Genomic DNA, 19001 nt, shown 5'->3' on the forward strand with positions numbered 1-19001 from the left:
GTCACAGATAACTCGATCGCCTGACGGATGGTGGTAGGATTACTACCAGTAATAATGTCTTACACGGAGTCAGGTCGACCATCAATGTATCTCTCGATAGCCTTATCGAGTGGGGTAACCATTGTTGGGCAAAGCAAGCTTAACTCCTCATACATGTCAGTATACGCCCTGTGCTCACCACTTTCCTGCTTCAAATCATCAAATTCCCCCTCCAACGCTCGCATTTCATGACGAGGACAAAACTCCCTCATCATAAAAGTCCTCAGTTCAGCCCCTGTTTGTGCAAGAGCAACTTCTGCACCACGGTCTCTCATAACCCCGTTCCACCATGTAAGCGCCCTCTTCTGAAACACGCTTGAAGCAAACTCGACCTTTCGATTCTCAGGACACAGAACGTGGCGGAATGTACTCTCAATGCTCTCGAACCATTGAAGGAGCCCAATTGCCCCTTCGGTACCATTGAACTTGAGTGGTTTAGCCGAATTGAAACTCTTGAAGTTACAAGGAGCATTCTGATTGTTGTTGGCTTGGTTCACTTGAGCTATAATGTTTGGGAGTACGGCAGCCGTGTGCTGTGCCAGAATGTCTACCATTTCGGCATTTGTTCACGGGTTTTCATGTCGAGGAGGCATGCAAAAAAGAGGAAACATGAGAGGAAATGAGTGAGATGATTAGATTAAAAGAACGAGAGGAAACAAAATCAACAAAGACAAAGATGGTGGTCGTTCGTCTGTATCACAAAGCAAACAAACGACACACAGTGACTAATCAAAGTAAATGGATCCATAAACAATGCTTAGCGAAGACATGCTCCCCTATAAGTGAACACTCACCCCAGGAGTTCCCAGGTAAGAGTGACTGGTCCGATTATGTGGATTTGTACGAACACTCTAGCCTTAGACAGAAACCCCAGGGTACAGGCATTCACCCTTCCAGTTTGCACGTGTTCACACTATTTAGAACCCAAAACTTTGACGAGATTTTGAAAACTTGGAAGGCACAAGGCCAAAAGAATCATTCAAAAATAAATGATAAAATTTCAAAATCAATTTGAAAAATCAAAAAGGGTTCAAAACCATATAATAAAATATTTTAAAACAGAAGATTGTTTTTCAAAAATCGTTTCAGAAAATTAGGTTCACATTTTGGTGATCACCTAAGGACAGGTGAAGTGCATGTTTTAAGATCTAAACACAAGACAACTTGTGCTGGGGTCCTAGAAAAAGGTTATAGTCTAGGTCAAAGCATTACTAATAACCTAATTCCCTATAACCATTGTCTCTGATACCAACTCTTCTGTCACACCCCGACCACGTAAAACATCAAATCGTGGCGGAAACGTCGGGGAGTGTTGTAACAGAATTATTGTTCCACAACCATGGTAATTAAAATAATATTTTATTCATAACCAAAGGTGGAATTTCATTGTCTCAAAACAAGAACCAAAGGGTTATATTGTCTTAAAATAAAAGAAACAAGAGTTCATAATTAAACTAAGTCTATCTTCATTTTATGTCACTAAGGCCCAAGTCCACCCTAGCGTGTCACGATCAAAATCCTAAGCAACAGCTCCTGAAAACACATGTGAAAATAGGTACGTCATCATAAAAATGCCTGTGAGTAACATAGGTTTTGAAAAGTAGGATTCATGACTTAGGTTTAAGAAAAGTGTTTGATAAAAGTTAGTCATGAACCTTGTAAAATGTTTTGTTTTGTAAGTCATTTGAAAAGCGATAAGATCAGAAAAATAAAAGAATAATGTATGGTTAAATGAATAACCAGGTAAAAAAAGTTGTATAAAACAAATTGTTTTGTAAAACAAAGTCTTGTGAAAAATATGTTATATGTATAAAATGTATAAGTTTAAATTGAATGATTTAAATAACGCTATGACATGTAATACAATACAAGCACTTATATATAGGAAGTACCAGCGGCGTATCCACCATGCTTGTATCATATTACACACATATCGTTACTTAAGTCATTTAAACAACCACCAATGTATGAAGTCCATGTTTAAAACAACCATCAAATGTTCTTGTCTAAATCATTGTCATATGTTTAAAAGTCCAAAATGTAGTCATGTAGTCATGTATGTGTAACAAATGTTATGTATGTTAAGTAAAATGTGTTCACTTAAACCAAATGTATAAATGTACAAAACAAAGTATTTTGAGTATATCAAAAAGTTATGTTTTGCAAAGTAAAAGCATGTTTTAAATGATACAAACATTTATGTGGTAACTTAACGCATACATTTAAGCCTTGAGACAGACGCATAACCCTAAGTAAAGGTTTCAAAAGAAATGTTTTCGGATTCAGTCATTCCTTTCATCCAAACAAACCTAGGATGTCAGGAACGGGATTTATCAAGTCCTATGGTACCATTACTTACTACCGAGCGGCGTAGCTAATGTTAATGAATGTATATAAGTCCCGTATGTTCAAACCAAATGTTCTACCAAATGTAAACATGTTATATGAAAACAATGTACTAAGTATGCTAAGTTAACATACAAAGCAGAAAAGTCATGTAAAACAATGTGCTAATATGCCATGTAAACATATATAGCAAAGTAATGTAATGTAAATCAATGTGCTAGCATGTTAAGTAAACATACATAGCAAAACATAATGAAATCATGTACTAATAGTGTACTAATGAACATAGCAAGCATATGATGTAAAACATGGAAAGCACGAAAGTAACAAGTAGGCACATGTATTTCTCCCCAAAATGTTTGAAAAACAGTAAAAGAGGGGACTATGTACTCACTTGAGATTGCTCAATAGACTTTAGATATCCACCAAGCAAGCTAGAAGATCACGGATTCAAATGACACCTAATATAGGTATCTACATTAATAAACGGACCTATCGGAGGATCGGGTAGTACGAGGGTTCGTAAACCAAATAAGTGTGGGAACTTATGTAATATGGTTTGACAAAGCCTACATACAAAAACGAAACTTATCCTAAGTGCTTTTGACCCGTTACGACCCGTCTAGGTAGCTTATGCTACTTTAACGCGTCGTTCGCGTAAAACGCGTTTGGACCGCCTAACTAGACTTATGACAAGGAAGATATGCCTTAACATGTTTAATATTGTTGCCAAATCAGTTTAGATGTCAAAAATTATGTTACATAGGCTTAAAATGAATTTTGGCGCAAAAAGGGTATTTTGGTAATTTTCCTAAGGCATAAGAACTACTTACCATACAACTACTTAAATGACGTGACCATAAGGTATAACCTCGGAAGGTTATTCCCTATACAAATATGGTCACCTAAAGTGTTTGGTCGGATCCTAATGATCGACCAAATGGGTCGGGTTCGAAAGTATAAGCGATTGATTAGATCGCTTACCTTTACGACCCTAAACAAGCACAAAACTAAAAGCGACAAGCTAAACATGCTAGAACATGTTTAGTTAAGTTAGAAAACAAGTTTGGTATTAAAACAAACGGTTTTAATACCCTAGAGTAGTTTGGTTACAAAATACGCGAGAAAACGCATTTTGGCCGAAACTACGACTCGTCACTGAGCCTAGATAACGTGGAAATCAGTAGGTATAGTTTCTAGGGACTATAACCATCGTGATTACGCTCACGTTATGAAGTTCAAACGAACTTCACGTTGACCATAAACTGGTCAATGCAGAAAGTCAAATACAGTTTGACTTTAACGCTAAAACGAACGAAAAACGCGAAAGAATACTTAAAGAAGGTCCCCGCAAGATTAATTTCCAAGTATTTCTCAGGTTTGAAGTGATAACCACTCCAATTTAGAGAAAATCTCATAATCAAGTGTGGGAAATGAATGAAAAGAGTGGGGGTATTTACAGGTGTAGCACTACCGTTAAGATCGTTTCTTGGAGAAGGGGACACGATCTAAGCCGTACAGTTGCCATACCTTGATTGGGTACCTTGATGGGCACACAAACCAGCCCATAGTTTATCAAAAACCATGTGCACAAGTGGGTAAAAGCTGGATCAAGCTGGAAAGCACTTTCTGATGTTCTGGGCATGGCTTACGGACCGTAAGCATACCCATACGGTCCGTAAGGACCCTGCAGACCAACCAAATTTCAATTTTGGCAGCTTTGGTCCCTGAGCGCGTATGGTCGTGTTTTGGCACTTCTAATACCCGTCAAACCCATTTTTAAGCTTCACAAGGATGTTAAAGTATGGGGAACATGAAACATGCTCAAAAATATGCCGGATGTTGGTTTGTTTGACCGTACGATTGTGTTGTTCGGTTAATTACGACGGAAGTCGTAACGGACGCAAAAACGGTCCAAATTGCGCGAAGAATGGATTTTTGACAAGCCAATCACTAAAACATAATATTTTAATGATTACATAAATTTTTGGATGTCCAGATGTATTCAGAACGTAAGTTATGCGTGAAAATGCAAACTTATGCACTTTTTGACGCTTTTAGTCCCTCAATGAGCATTAAGTTTATTTTAGCACATCGAACCCCTCAAAGCCTATTTCTAAGCTATGTAAAGGATATTTAAGGTGTGTTTAACTTATGGCCATGTTCCGGAATGTTCGTTACAGTTCAGATTGGCATACTTTCGCAGTTTGTCAATTTTAGTCCCTTTAAGCGAATAAACATGATTTTGCCATACCAAAGCCTTCAAAACTTATTACTAAGTTATGTAAAGGTTATTTAAGGTATGTTAAGCATAAACTGATGTTCTGGAGTATTTGTCGCATTTAACTGATTACGTTTACGCAGCAGTTTGCGTATAATTCTCCAGAAAGCGATATAGAGTTTGAAATTGGATAAAAGTCAAAATATGAAAAACATCAAACATTAATAAACAAACATTGGGATCAAATAACTTTATTTCATTGATAACTGAATTGTTCACAATGATTACAAGCACAAATGTCACACAAACTTTGTAGAAAAGTTAATGTAGAACATCACATTTTAAAACTTTGTACATTCACCCTAAATCAAGTTCTTGTAACTTAAATCTTTATGTTCATGCATCTTCTCATCCTATTTACCTCATTGCCCTGTGTCGGATGGTTCGCCATCAACTTTGTTCGTGCCTGTGCCTAATTGTGCTCTTGATCCGGCTAATCGTCGCTTGCACCGGCGGTGGCGGGAACTTCAGCGGTGATTCCTCCTCAAGTACCATTGAATTTAGCCCATGGATCTAGTCCTACTCCGGCTGATAATCCGACTGCTGACATTAACAATTAAAGGGGTGGTGTTATAACCCGGGTGATGTTTCAAGCCAAAGTCCCGGTAGCAGTTTCTATTGTAACTAGGCTTTTTTTTGTTAATACTTAGTTTACGTATCTTCTTTTGTAATTTATGATTTGATATGTCCATTTTGATGTTCATGATTTGCTAGCTATGAGTTTTCTGTGGAGATTAGCGATTAGTTAGACTATCATTCGGAAATTGAATGGTTATTATGTTTCTTGAAGTATTATCTTGTTTTTATTCCATAACATATCTACATCTAACTTATTTGGAAAATTTTTATCCAATTTATTTGAAAATTTTGCCCATATATATCACGTTTTTATTCCATACCATATTTACATTTGACCTATTTGGAAAAAAATTTAATCCAGTTGACATGAAAATTGTGCCATTTATGGTACCATAGGATCGGACAAATCCCGTTATCAGACTACACCCATGGTTATGTGTGGGGGTTATGTAGGTAACGACCGAATCTGTGATTGTTAACTTACCCTTTGGTGGTTTGTTAATGCGAGAAACGAGTTAGACGAATCACGAAGGTTTGAATGTTATTAGCGAGACGACCAAAAGTAGTTTCACTATTAAAACGAATACGATTTTGAGACGAGTTAAACGATTTGAGACGACTTCAACGAGATAAACAATTTGGATAAACGATTGGTTTTGGGTAGTGATTAGATAATGGGACGGGTGTAGTATGATAGAAGCATGGTAGATACGCCGCTGGTACATCTTATATATAAGTGCTTCTATCATATTACATTGCGTGTCATTATTTAGTTCACTAGGGAAACGATTTTGAAACGATGTCACACAACGAGGTTTTTGAAACGATATAAACCATACGAGTTTTATTAACAAGCTTTTACGGGATGTTTACAAGTTGTTATACTAAAACAAATGTTTTTGGGTTAAGAGTCATGGCTACGAGATTTTATAAACTATAACCCTCTTGATTTGAGTTGGTTAATTATGTTGCAATACACTTTTCAAAACGAGGTTTGTATTTTGACTCTTGTAGTCTAACGAGGTACTGCAACATATAAACGAGCCATGAATCCGATACTCCCATAAAACCTATGTACTCGCCAGCATTTCTTTGCTGACTTTATTTTTACATATGTTTCAGGTAGTATTGCTTGATGTTGCTCGCTAGGAAGCTTGTGTCACATAGGACCTGGACGAGGCCTTAGTGACTTAAAAACAGTTATAAACAATGTGTAGTTTGTTTGTTTTGGTCTAAAGACAATGTACATTGCATAATATTTCAATAAAACGAAACTTTTAACTACCATGGTTGTGAAACGATGATTCTGTTGCAACACTCCCCGACGTTTCCGCCACGGTTTGTTGTTTTAACGTGGTCAGGGTGTGACAGTAATCTAGACATTCCTTTTGTCTAAATCCTTTAATCACCAACCTTGCCTTGTACTTATCAATACTTCCATCAGTTTTCATCTTCCTTTTGAATATCCAACGATATCCAAGTGGTTTGTAACCAGGTGGAAGATCTACTAACTCCCAAGTATGATTTTGTAATATAGAATCAATTTCATTCCTTATTGCTTCCTTCCATTGAGGTCCTTCTGAAGAGGAAACCGCTTCGCGATATGTATTGGGCTCGCCCTCAACCATATAGCTAACGAAGTCTGGACCGAAGGATTTTTCAACCCTTGGCCTTTTACTTCGCATGCGATCACTTTCTTCAACCTTAGGTCGTTCATGTGTCTTATCATGAACTACCTCCTCAACTGGTGTAGAAGAGCTTCCACCTACTTCAAAAGTAGGTGTTGATGACGTTGCATGTGTTTGTCTTCTCAAAGGAAACACATTTTCAAAGTAAGAAACAACGTTAGGATTCACCTCCAAGATAGTGTTTATGTGTACATCAGGATTCTTGGACTCATGTACAAGAAAGCGATGTGCACTACTTTGATGCGCATACCCAATGAATACGCAATCAACAGTTTTGAGTCCTATCCTAAGAGCCTTAGGAGGTGGTACAATCACCTTGGCTAGGCACCCCCACACTTTCAAGTATTTGTATGAAGGCTTCTTCCTTTTCCATAACTCATATGGAGTTTCGTCTCTCTTTTTGAGTGGTATCTTGTTCAGAAGATAATTAGCCGAGAGAATGGCTTCCCCCCACATTTCCTGGCTCACTCCAGAACTTATCAACATGGCGTTCATCATTTCTTTCAATGTGCGGTTCTTTCGTTCCGCCACGCCATTTGATTGTGGAGAATAAGGAGGTGTACACTCATGTACAATGCCACTTTTTGCGCATAAATCGTCAAAAGGTGCAACATATTCGCCTCCTCGGTCGCTTCGCAAAGCTTTTATCTTCTTTTGAAGTTGATTCTCAACTTCATTTTTATACAAGATAAATTTACTTATTGCTTCATCTTTACTTTTTAGTAAATATACATAGCAATATTTAGTACTATCATCAATAAACGTGATGAGGTACTTATTTCCACCTCTTGTGGGTACCGCTTTTAAATCACAAATATCGGTGTGAATTAAATCAAGGGGTTTAGTTATTCGTTCAATCGATTTCGATGATGATCTTGTAAGTTTGGATTCTACACAAGTTTCACATTTATAGTGTGAATCAATATGGAATGTTGGTATACAATTTAAATTGATTAAACGGCGTATTGAATTAAAATTTATGTGACCTAATCTACCATGCCATTTATTCGAATTAGAAAACTCAAGCATATAAGTAGAAGTAGCAATTTTATTCATGTTCTTGACAGCCATTACATTTAATTTGAATATGCCATTTTGGGCGTAGCCCTTACCCACATACATTCTGCGTTTAGTAAGAACAAAGTTGTCACTTTCAAATACTAAACGAAATCGAAACTTGTTAAGCAACCAACCCGAGACTAGATTCTTGCGCAAGTCCGGGACATACACCACGTTGCTTAGAGTGAGCTCCTTCCCCGAAGTCCACTTCAAGATCCCCGTTCCTTCACCCATGATGTCAGTGGTGGCTGCATTTCCCATATACAGCTTCTCTTCTCTAGAAAGCCCCTTGAAGGTGGTAAAGAGGCTTTTGTCTGCGCAAACGTGACGGGTCGCCCCCGTATCAACCCACCATTCTTTTGGAGTGTTGGTCACAGTATTGACCTCATCCATCATTGCGCTTTTGTCGGAAATCATTGCCACCAAAGGCATTCCGTCTTCATCCACCATGTGCGCACGCTCACGCTTTGGTTTCTTGCATTGGTTAGCCCGATGCCCCGGCTCGTCACAGTTGTAAAATGTCCCTTGGAACGTCTGAGGTTTCTTTTTCACAACCCCTTTCTTCGGTCCAAGGTTGCTAGCCTTTGCTTTCCCTTTGTCCTTTTTCCCCTTGCCCTTCGCGCCCTTAGAGGATTGCCCACGCTCAACCAAATTTGCGCTAGCACTAGTCTGCGCAAGGCTGCCTTTTTGGGCAATTCTATTCTCCTCTTCAATCCGAAGACGAACTATAAGGTCCTCTATAGTCATCTCCTTTCGTTTGTGTTTAAGATAATTCTTAAAATCAACCCAACTAGGAGGTAACTTTTCAATCATCGCTACCACTTGGAATGTCTCGCTAAGTGTCATGCCTTCCGCAGAGATGTCATGAAGTATAATTTGGAATTCTTGGACTTGATTCGTAACTGTTTTAGAATCAACCATTTTGAAATCCAAAAAACGGCTACCACAAATTTCTTTGTGCCAGCATCCTCCGTTTTTTACTTCTTGTCTAAGGCATCCCAAAGGTCTTTGGAAGTCTTGACGTTGTAGTACACATTATACAACGCACCCGACAAGCCGTTTAACACATAGCCACGACATATGAAATCCGAATGCTTCCACGCATCTACTACACACTGTCTTTGTGTGTCGGTCTCTCCTTCCACAGGTTGGGGAGCGGTTTCCGTTAAGAAGCTCGCAAGGTTCATGGTGGTCAGGTAGAAGAACATCTTCTGCTTCCACCTCTTAAAGTGTAGACCCGAGAACTTCTCGGGTCGTTCAGCGTGATTGGCCACTGTGGACGCTCCCACAGTGGTGGCGTTGAAGGGGGTTCCCGTCACAACATTTGTGGTGTTGTTAACGTTGACATTTTCGTTTGACATGCTGAAAAAATTAAAATTTTAAAGTTTAGTCAAAAATTCTGATTTACGCAAAAACCAGAAGTAAACTATTAAATTTTAATTTTACCACAAATTTACTGTTTAGGCTTCTAAGTCCAACTTTGAAGACCAAAAACAGAAAATTTTTAATAATTAGAACTCACTGATTGGCTTCTAAGTCCAACTTTGAATACCAAATCAGAAAGTTTATTATCAATTTTTAGGACAATAAGAATGTAACCAGAATGGTTTTCAACCAAAGTCGCTCCTTTGAAGATGAAAACAAAAAAAAAACTGTTTTTAAAACACAAATTGAGTGAAAACAAAACTGGTTTGAATCACAAACAGAATGGTTTTGATTACACGAACGGTTTTAAAAATTTGTTTTAAGATTGTAGGAACCGTTCGCATAATAATAAATAAAATAAACAAATTTTATTAACTGATTACAATACAGAAATTAGAAAGCTAACAACTATTACAATTACAACTGAAATAAAAGACAATACAAGAAGGGGGTAGAAGCAGAGGGGGCTGAGTCACGTGTACACACGCTTCCCTTAAAACAAATTCCGAGTCTCCCAAGAGTACTCGTTTTGTTTCCCAGGGTACAACAGCGGAGCAGTAGTACTACCGGAGTTCGCCTACAACCCGAAGGTTACCTTGATGAATGTAAGAAGAAGATTAGTAGGATGTATGGAGAGAATTGCAAGTGCTGTTGTTGCTGGGTTTTCGTAGTGTTCTCTACTGCAAGGTCTCCCGGTTTGAAACAACCAAAAACGAATTAAATGAGAGGTTTAAATTGCATTTAACATCTTCAATGCAATTTAATACGTCATTTAATTCTCAGTCAAAGCCTATTAACTCGTCAGTTACAAAGCTGGACTGAAACCTGCACTGTCATTTAATGCTGAAAGCTTCTACGCGCGCGTGCGAGACACACTGGTGCGTGCGCGTCCTTGCGCGCGCAGGTCTGCACGCTCATGCGCGGTGCGTCCTCTTGGCTCACTGCCATGCGCGCGTGCGCCATGTCACCTGTGAGCCTATACGAGCACGCCACACAGTCACGCCGTATTGGCTCACTCTGGTGCGCCGTGCACGACACATCAGGACCCAAGCACCATGGGTGCAACCGCGCGCCTCCATGCCATGTGTACTCGCGCTTCGAACCCGTACGCCATTTCACCACTTGGTCCTTGCAGCCTCTGTGATCCACCACGCGCACGTGGTCAAAAATACAAAGGCGGCTCTCAAGCGCCACATTGCGCCTCATCGCCCATGCCACGCGCGCGCGAGCGAGCTTGTGTGAGTGCGAGTTAGGGTGCTCCGCACCCTTCGCGAGGACACTAGTGTGTGCTTCCATGAAACAATATGATGGAGAGTTCCACCTTAAATACCCATTTAAGTTCCATCTCTCCTCCGATGTGGGACAAGGTGCTACTTTCCCTTTTGTTTCAGCATTCAATGTTTCAAACACCCAACTTTGAGCATCGATATCTCATTCATCTTAGCTCCATTTTGGACGTGGTTTAGTTCGTTGCGAAGCTCTTGCAACATAGAACACAAACCCACAAAGAAATATATAAAACCCGCTCATTTTATTATATTTATTTCTAGTCCAAAATAGGAAAAAATCATTTTCCTATATTTGTGAAAATCCTATTTTCACCTATTTTTCCAACACACAATACATCAAAAAACTTCTTGTTCTAGAAATCAACGAAAAATGAAGGTTCATGTTGCAATTTTTGTGTTTTACAACATTTTGATTATCATGGCAGCTGCAGGTTTGTAACTAATTAAGTCTCTACAAATGTAATTTGTGCATGTTTTTATGACCTGATCTGTATGTATTTTATGTATACATAGCTGCAGAAGAAGAAAAGACTGTGAATGATATTTGCTATTACTTGAAGTGGCCAGGGTCATGCCAGGATAGCAAATGTTCCGCTGCATGCACGCCAAGCGGATATGACGATGGAATTTGCAGAAGCCGCTTGGGAAATGATAAACCCGACGGATGTTATTGTGTAGGACCTTGTCAAAAACTAAATGCAAACAACTTCTAATAATCAACTTTATTAAATTTTTTATTATTTATTTTTATTGTTGTTGTTGCACCCCATTTGTTCGTGAAAATGACTCAAGAAAACTGATTCGTAAGTAACTTATAGGTTTTGTTTTAATGCTGATGACATCTTCCATGGAAAGCAAAGAAACATAATAGACAAAGAAACATAATAGATCTACTGTTAGACCATTCACATCAGTATCGCTATATCTCCCCATACACTTAAAATTTAGAAAGAAAAAAAATCCAAGATTCTTGTATTTTGGCCCCAACATCAGGCTGTCACTTTTCCACATTTTCAAACTTTGTAGAAAAGTTAATGTAGAACATCACCTTTTAAAACTTTGTACATTCACCCTAAATCAAGTTCTTGTAACTGAAATATTTTGTTCATGCATCTTCTCCTCCTAATTTACCTCATTGCCCTGTGTTGGATGGTTCACCATCCTATTTGTTCGTGCCTGTGCCAAATTGTCCTCTTGATCCGGTTAATGCTTCGTCCCTTGCACCGGCAGTGGCGGGAATTTCACCGGTGATTCCTCCTCAAGTACCATTGACTTTAGCTCATGGATCTAGTCCTACTCCGGCTGATAATCCGACTGCTGATATGGGGATTAACAATTAAAGGGGTAGAGTTCAAACCTGGGTGATGTTTCCAGCAAAAGTCCCGGTAGCAGTTTCTATTGTAATTTGGCTTATTTTTTTGTTAATACTTAGTTTACGTATCGTCTTTTATAATTTATGATTTGATATGTCCATTTTGATGTTCATGATTTGCTAGCTATGAGTTTTCTGTGGAGATTAGTGATTAGATAGACTATCATTCGGAAATTGAATGGTTATGATGGTTCTTGAAGTTCTATCATGTTTTTATTCCATAACATATCTACATCTGACTTATTTTGAAAATTTTTATCCAAATCTTTTGAAAATTGTGCCAATATATATCACGTTTTTATTCCATACCATATTTACATGTGACCTATTTGGAAAAAGTTTTAATCCAGTTGACATGAAAATTGTGTCATTTATAATTGGAATTATTGCCTGTCGTTATCATTTTGAGTTGATGTGATGCTAGTTATTAAATGATTTGGTGATCTACAATAAAGGTATGTTAATTTCACAAGTGTTGGTGATTTTGCATTAAAGGTTAATTGTAATAACAATTGTTATTCGAGTATAGTACATTGATTCAAAAGAACTTCTAGATTTGTTCTAGGCCTTTAGTACCATTAGTTAATGTAATGCCCTGCTTGCTTCTTCGTACTTTACATAATTAGAAGGTCTTGTTTGTATTTCTATTTTTGGAAGTCTTTGTATTCTCGTATTCGTCATTTCTTTGTAATCGTTGTAAAACCTGAGACTTGGATCTAATGTAATCAAATTCGGATTTTCTTACATTTATGTTATACACATTTCATACATGCTTATACGTTCGAACTTGTTAATCATGTGATACTTTGTTCATACTTGGTGCTAAATATGTCAACTTGCAAACATATGCACTACATACCTAATTTATGTGAAAGACGACAGTTATCCTCGATAATTACACATGTTTATACTCGTTTCATGTTGGGTTATGATACAATTACATTCCATGCCTTGATATATGATACTTGTACCTAAAATACCCTAAATACAACTTAAAACACCAAGTTATGGAAGTATAGGGTGCAAAATGTCAAAAAAAAAAACAAATAATTCGCAAACTGACCCAGTTCTCGCGGCCCGCGAAGACTTACTTTGTCTTCGTCGCGGCCCGCGACTGCCTGCCTCTCGCAGAATCCTCAACTAGCTCGACTTTTGGGCGGGTTTTTGGTTTTGTTTAAGTTTTAAACTTCATTTCTTGCATTTATTACACACTAAACTTAACCCTAATCCTCCCCTATAAAAACCAAGCCTCCTCCACACTTCCTCCACTTTACAAACTCTCAAATTCACTCTCAAAACACTCCATTTTCAGCTGATAATCAGAATTATAATCAGATTTGTATCAAGTCCTTCAAGTGAGCATAACTCACTCATTTCCTAACCTTTTCACTTGATTATTTTTCCCACTTGCTTGGAACAACCTTAGGAACATTCCCACAGGTTTTCCATGGAAAACCAAGGTCTGGAATGTCACCAAAAAGGCTCCAAAGTGGACTGAAGTTTCTATTTTGATTCATACTTTGTTAAACTTGTTTTAACTTGAGATTATCTCATCTCAAACCTATGTCCTTATGCTTATAACCACATCTATGGTTAGTTAGGCTTAAAAACAAGGTTGAGACATGTAAAATTAGATGTGCAAACCTCACAAACTTTCTGTTTTGTTCAAGGGTTTAACCCACAATTGATGTTCAAGCCTAAAGTTTGATGATTGTGTGATTTAGGATTAGCTTGGGCTATCCTACTTGAGAATCCACACATTGCTTGATGTTTTTCCATAGATTAGTTTTCTTATTTCCTTTCTTATTGTATGTTCATGACCCTCCTTGAATGTTGATAACATCAAGTGTAGTGGTGAAACACCTAGAGGTACCTAAATGGAAGACCTGTTCTTCCTACCTCCTACATGACTTCTATGACACAAAAGAGGTTCCTAAATGGAGTGTTTATCCTCCTACCTCATGCTTTAACTATTGGACTTATTGATATACATAATCTATATAATACTTATATATACCATTCAAATATTCGAACCTTTGATGATGAATTTGTGTTCATTAGTCAAAGTATTAGATTACATAATCTAAGAACTAATAACTTGTTATGATTCTAATGGGTATTCTACACATGAAAACATTTTAATCCTTGAGGTTTCATAGTGTCAAACAAGTATTATGTGTTAAATATGATTACTTTCTTATGTTTATGTTCATACGTTTTTTTTTTAATTCCGAATCTTTACTCCACCGTTATACTCCAATACTCATATGCCTTGTTTCTTCGTGTAGAAGGACTCGGTGTTCCATCCTAATCGACCATCAACTCTCGCGGATTTATCAAGTGGAAGCTTGCAAAACTGTGAGTACACTTGACCCTTTTACATTTAAAAACACTTTGGGCTGTAACATGTTATTATACAAACTTCACATTCACACACTTAAAACATAGTTTATGCTCTCAATCCGTTATACATGCTACTTGTTACTTAGGTTCATGCTAGATTATACATGCTTTATGTCATTAACTTTGCTAAGCCCTAACTTAACATATATAGCGCTATAGGAGTAGCACACCACCCGTCGGGGTCTTGTTAAGTCTTTATTCTAAACAGTCTCGTTACTTTTGTGGCAAGGGATGCTAAATACTAGTGGACACTTAGGTTTGACGTATTGTTATGCATGCTAGTTACCTTGTATACAAATTGCCATGTGGATTCAAGAAAATTCTTTTATACTTATGCTATACTATTCAAACCTTGTGTACCCGCCTTTGGTTTTGCATTGAACTTTATTTTAAACATGTTACAGGTTGATGATGATGCTATGAAACGAAGTAGCGATGATGCGTAGATACACATTTAGACGTCTTAGGTTTAAAATGTTGTATCAATTTTGTTTTGTTATGTTATGAACATGTTGTTATTTGAAATTTCTATGTATTGATGACAATTTGATTTTTATGAAATGAAAATGGGTTGAATTAAATATTGTCACAAATAGTGTTATGAATTCTCTTGCAATCTATTTCGTCCCACTCCGATGATTCCGCCATTGGTTGGGGTGTGACAGTTAACCTCTAAATATGAGGTATTTTTAGTAGTTAATTTATTAGGTATTTTTAGTAGTAACTTGTTATTTTTACCCTTATACAATCCATAGCTTCTTCTCTTGTGTGCATATTGTACATATTGATCTATATTATGGTTTGTTTATCACTACTCCACTTTAAATTCCTTATTTCTCTACGGGTGTTTTATCATTCATTAAGTTTCAAGGGTAACCTCATACCAAAAAAAAAAAAAAAAAAAAAAAAAAAAAAAAAAACTAAATAGTCCAAATGTGAATGAAAAATTATTTGAAACCAATTTTAGAAGAAAAAGATTAGATGGCAAGATAGTAAGCAGTTAAAATTGTATGTGGAAGAAATGCAAAAAAATATGAAAAAATAGAGACATGGATAGGGAATGAGATGTGAGTGATTTTGTAAAAAATGATATTTAAATTAAGAAAAAAAAGGTGGTTTTGATTAAAGAATAGCATTAGAGATTGTGATAATACTTTTAATGCTGGAGCACTCATATTCCATCCACCATCCTTCACCCCAACTTCAAAATTTGAATATTTAACAAAAACATCACTACATGGGACTCTCTCTCTCTCTCTCTGTTTATCGGCAACTTTTAAAATTATAGAAAACCACACGATCCTCTCATATATAAAATGCTACTGTTCCACCTATATCATCTTTTCCACACACCAACACACCCATACAAAGTGAAATAAATAACAAAAAAAGAATACAGAGATAGATACAAGGAATAGGATATGGTGGTTTTTTTAAATGCATAATAAATTTAAGAAACAATGACTTCTGATAAACCATAGGGTTAGAAATAATGGTAGGGATGTGAATGCTCTTTCAAGGTTAAAGCATTCTCATCCCACACTCTGTATTACTCTTCTGCTCTAAAATATGAAGGAAAACATAAATTTTTCTTAATTAACCTTCAAACATCTCATACTTGGGTTTTCTTTTTGTCTGAATCGGTAGTTGCATTCTTTCCCATGCATATTGTGATGGAGGTGACTGTGGTTTCCTAGGGAGAGAGAGAGAGAGAGAGAGAGGAAGGTGGTTTCTCGTTGGGTTTTATAAAGAATATCTTTATCTTTTTTATTTTTAAATCAGAATTTTACAAAAAAAAAAGTTAAATAGATTTCTTTTAGAACTAACGTTTTTACCCGTAAGCATGCCACATAAAAAATGGCCACATCAAAAAAAAATAACATACTTACTCAGTTAGGTTTTAGTAAGTTTTGGAGTCCGTCCGGGCCAACTAGTGAAACTCGGGTTATTTAAATCTAGTAATCTAATATAAAATGAGTGGAAAACCAAAAAAAATATAATGTGGGTAAATGCAATGGATTTTAAACTTTTATGACTTTAAAAAGTTTGATAACTAAAGTTTTAACATTCATTATCATTCAAGGAAGATAATATCTCAATTCACAATATACGGATATTTCATAAATTAAAACAAAGGAAAACTGATCGTTTTCACACTTTATGTTATTATTTACTATGAGTATATATATGAGCCATTGTATGTCTCCAAAAACACAATACATAAAAAAACTTCTAGTCCTAGAAATCAACGAAAAATGAAGGTTCCGGTTGCAATTTTTGTGTTTTACAACATTTTGATTATCGTATGTAACTGATTATGTCTCTACAAATGTAATTTGTGCATGTTTATATGACATGATGTGTATGTGTGTTATGTATACATAGTTGCAGAAGAAGAAAAGACTGTGAATGATATTTGCTATTACTTGAAGTGGCCAGGGTCATGCCAGGATAGCAAATGCTCCGCTGCATGCATGCCAAGCGGATATGACGATGGAATTTGCAGAAGCCGCTTGGGAAATGATAAACCCGATGGATGTTATTGTGTAGGACCTTGTCAAAAACTAAATGCAAACAACTTCTAACAATCAACTTTATTTAATTGATTATTATTTAGTTTTATTGTTGTAGTTACACCCCATTTCTTCGTGTAAATGACTCAGGAGGGCTGATTGGTAAGTAACTGATAGGTTTTGTTTTAATCCGGATGATATCTTCCATGGAAAGCAAGGAAACATAATAGATCTACTCTTAGACCATTCACATCAGTATCGCTATATCTCCCCATACACTTAAAATTTAGAAAGAAAAAAAAATCTAAGCTTCTTGTATTTTGGCCCCAACATCAGGTTCCTGTCAGTTTTCCACATTTTCAAACTATCACACCCCGACCACGTAAAACATCAAATCATGGCGGAAACGTCGGGGAGTGTTGTAACAGAATTATTGTTCCACAACCATGGTAATTAAAATAATATTTTATTCATAACCAAAGGTGGAATTTCATTGTCTCAAAACAAGAACCAAAGGGTTATATTGTCTTAAAATAAAAGAAACAAGAGTTCATAATTAAACTAAGTCTATCTTCATTTTATGTCACTAAGGCCCAAGTCCACCCTAGCGTGTCACGATCAAAATCCTGAGCAACAGCTCCTGAAAACACATGTGAAAATAGATACATCAGCATAAAAATGCTTGTGAGTAACATAGGTTCTGAAAAGTAGGATTCATGACTTAGGTTTAAGAAAAGTGTTTGATAAAAGTTAGTCATGAACCTTGTAAAATGTTTTGTTTTGTAAGTCATTTGAAAAGCGATAAAATCAGAAAAATAAAAGAATAATGTATGGTTAAATGACCAGGTAAAATAAGTTGTATAAAACAAATTGTTTTGTAAAATAAAATCTTTTGAAAAATATGTTATATGTATAAAATGTATAAGTTTAAATTGAATGATTTAAATAACGCTATAACATGTAATACAATACAAGCACTTATATATAGGAAGTACCAGCGGCGTATCCACCATGCTTGTATCATATTACACACATATCGTTACATAAGTCATTTAAACAACCACCAACGTATAAAGTCCATGTTTAAACCAACCATCAAATGTTCTTGTCTAAATCATTGTCATATGTTTAAAAGTCCAAAATGTAGTCATGTAGTCATGTATGTGTAACAAATGTTATGTATGTTAAGTAAAATGTGTTCACTTAAACCAAATGTATAAATGTACAAAACAAAGTATTTTGAGTATATCAAAAAGTTATGTTTTGCAAAGTAAAAGCATGTTTTAAATGATACAAACATTTATGTGGTAAGTTAACGCATACATTCAAGCCTTGAGACAGACGGATAACCCTAAGTAAAGGTTATCAAAAGAAATATTTTCGGATTCAGTCATTCCTTTCATCCAAACAAACCTAGGATGTCAGGAATGGGATTTGTCAAGTCCTATGGTACCATTACTTACTACCGAGCGGCGTAGCTAATGTTAATGAATGTGTATAAGTCCCGTATATTCAAACCAAATGTTCTACCAAATGTAATCATGTTATATGAAAACAATGTACTAAGTATGCTAAGTTAACATACAAAGCAGAAAAGTCATGTAAAACAATGTGCTAATATGCTATGTAAACATATATAGCAAAGTAATGTAATGTAAATCAATGTGCTAGCATGTGAAGTAAACATACATAGCAAAACATAATGAAATCATGTACTAATAGTGTACTAATGAATATAGCAAGCATATGATGTAAAACATGGAAAGCACGAAAGTAACAAGTAGGCACATGTGTTTCTCCCCAAAATGTTTGAAAAACAGTAAAAGAGGGGACTATGTACTCACTTGAGATTGCTCAATAGACTTTAGATATCCACCAAGCAAGCTAGAAGATCACGGATTCAAACGGCACCTAATATAGGTATCTACATTAATAAACGGACCTATCGGAGGATCGGGTAGTACGAGGGTTAGTAGACTAAATAAGTGTGGGAACTTATGTAATATG

The sequence above is a fragment of the Helianthus annuus genome, chromosome 7 (assembly GCF_002127325.2).
Source record: "Helianthus annuus cultivar XRQ/B chromosome 7, HanXRQr2.0-SUNRISE, whole genome shotgun sequence".
NCBI lineage: Eukaryota > Viridiplantae > Streptophyta > Magnoliopsida > Asterales > Asteraceae > Helianthus > Helianthus annuus.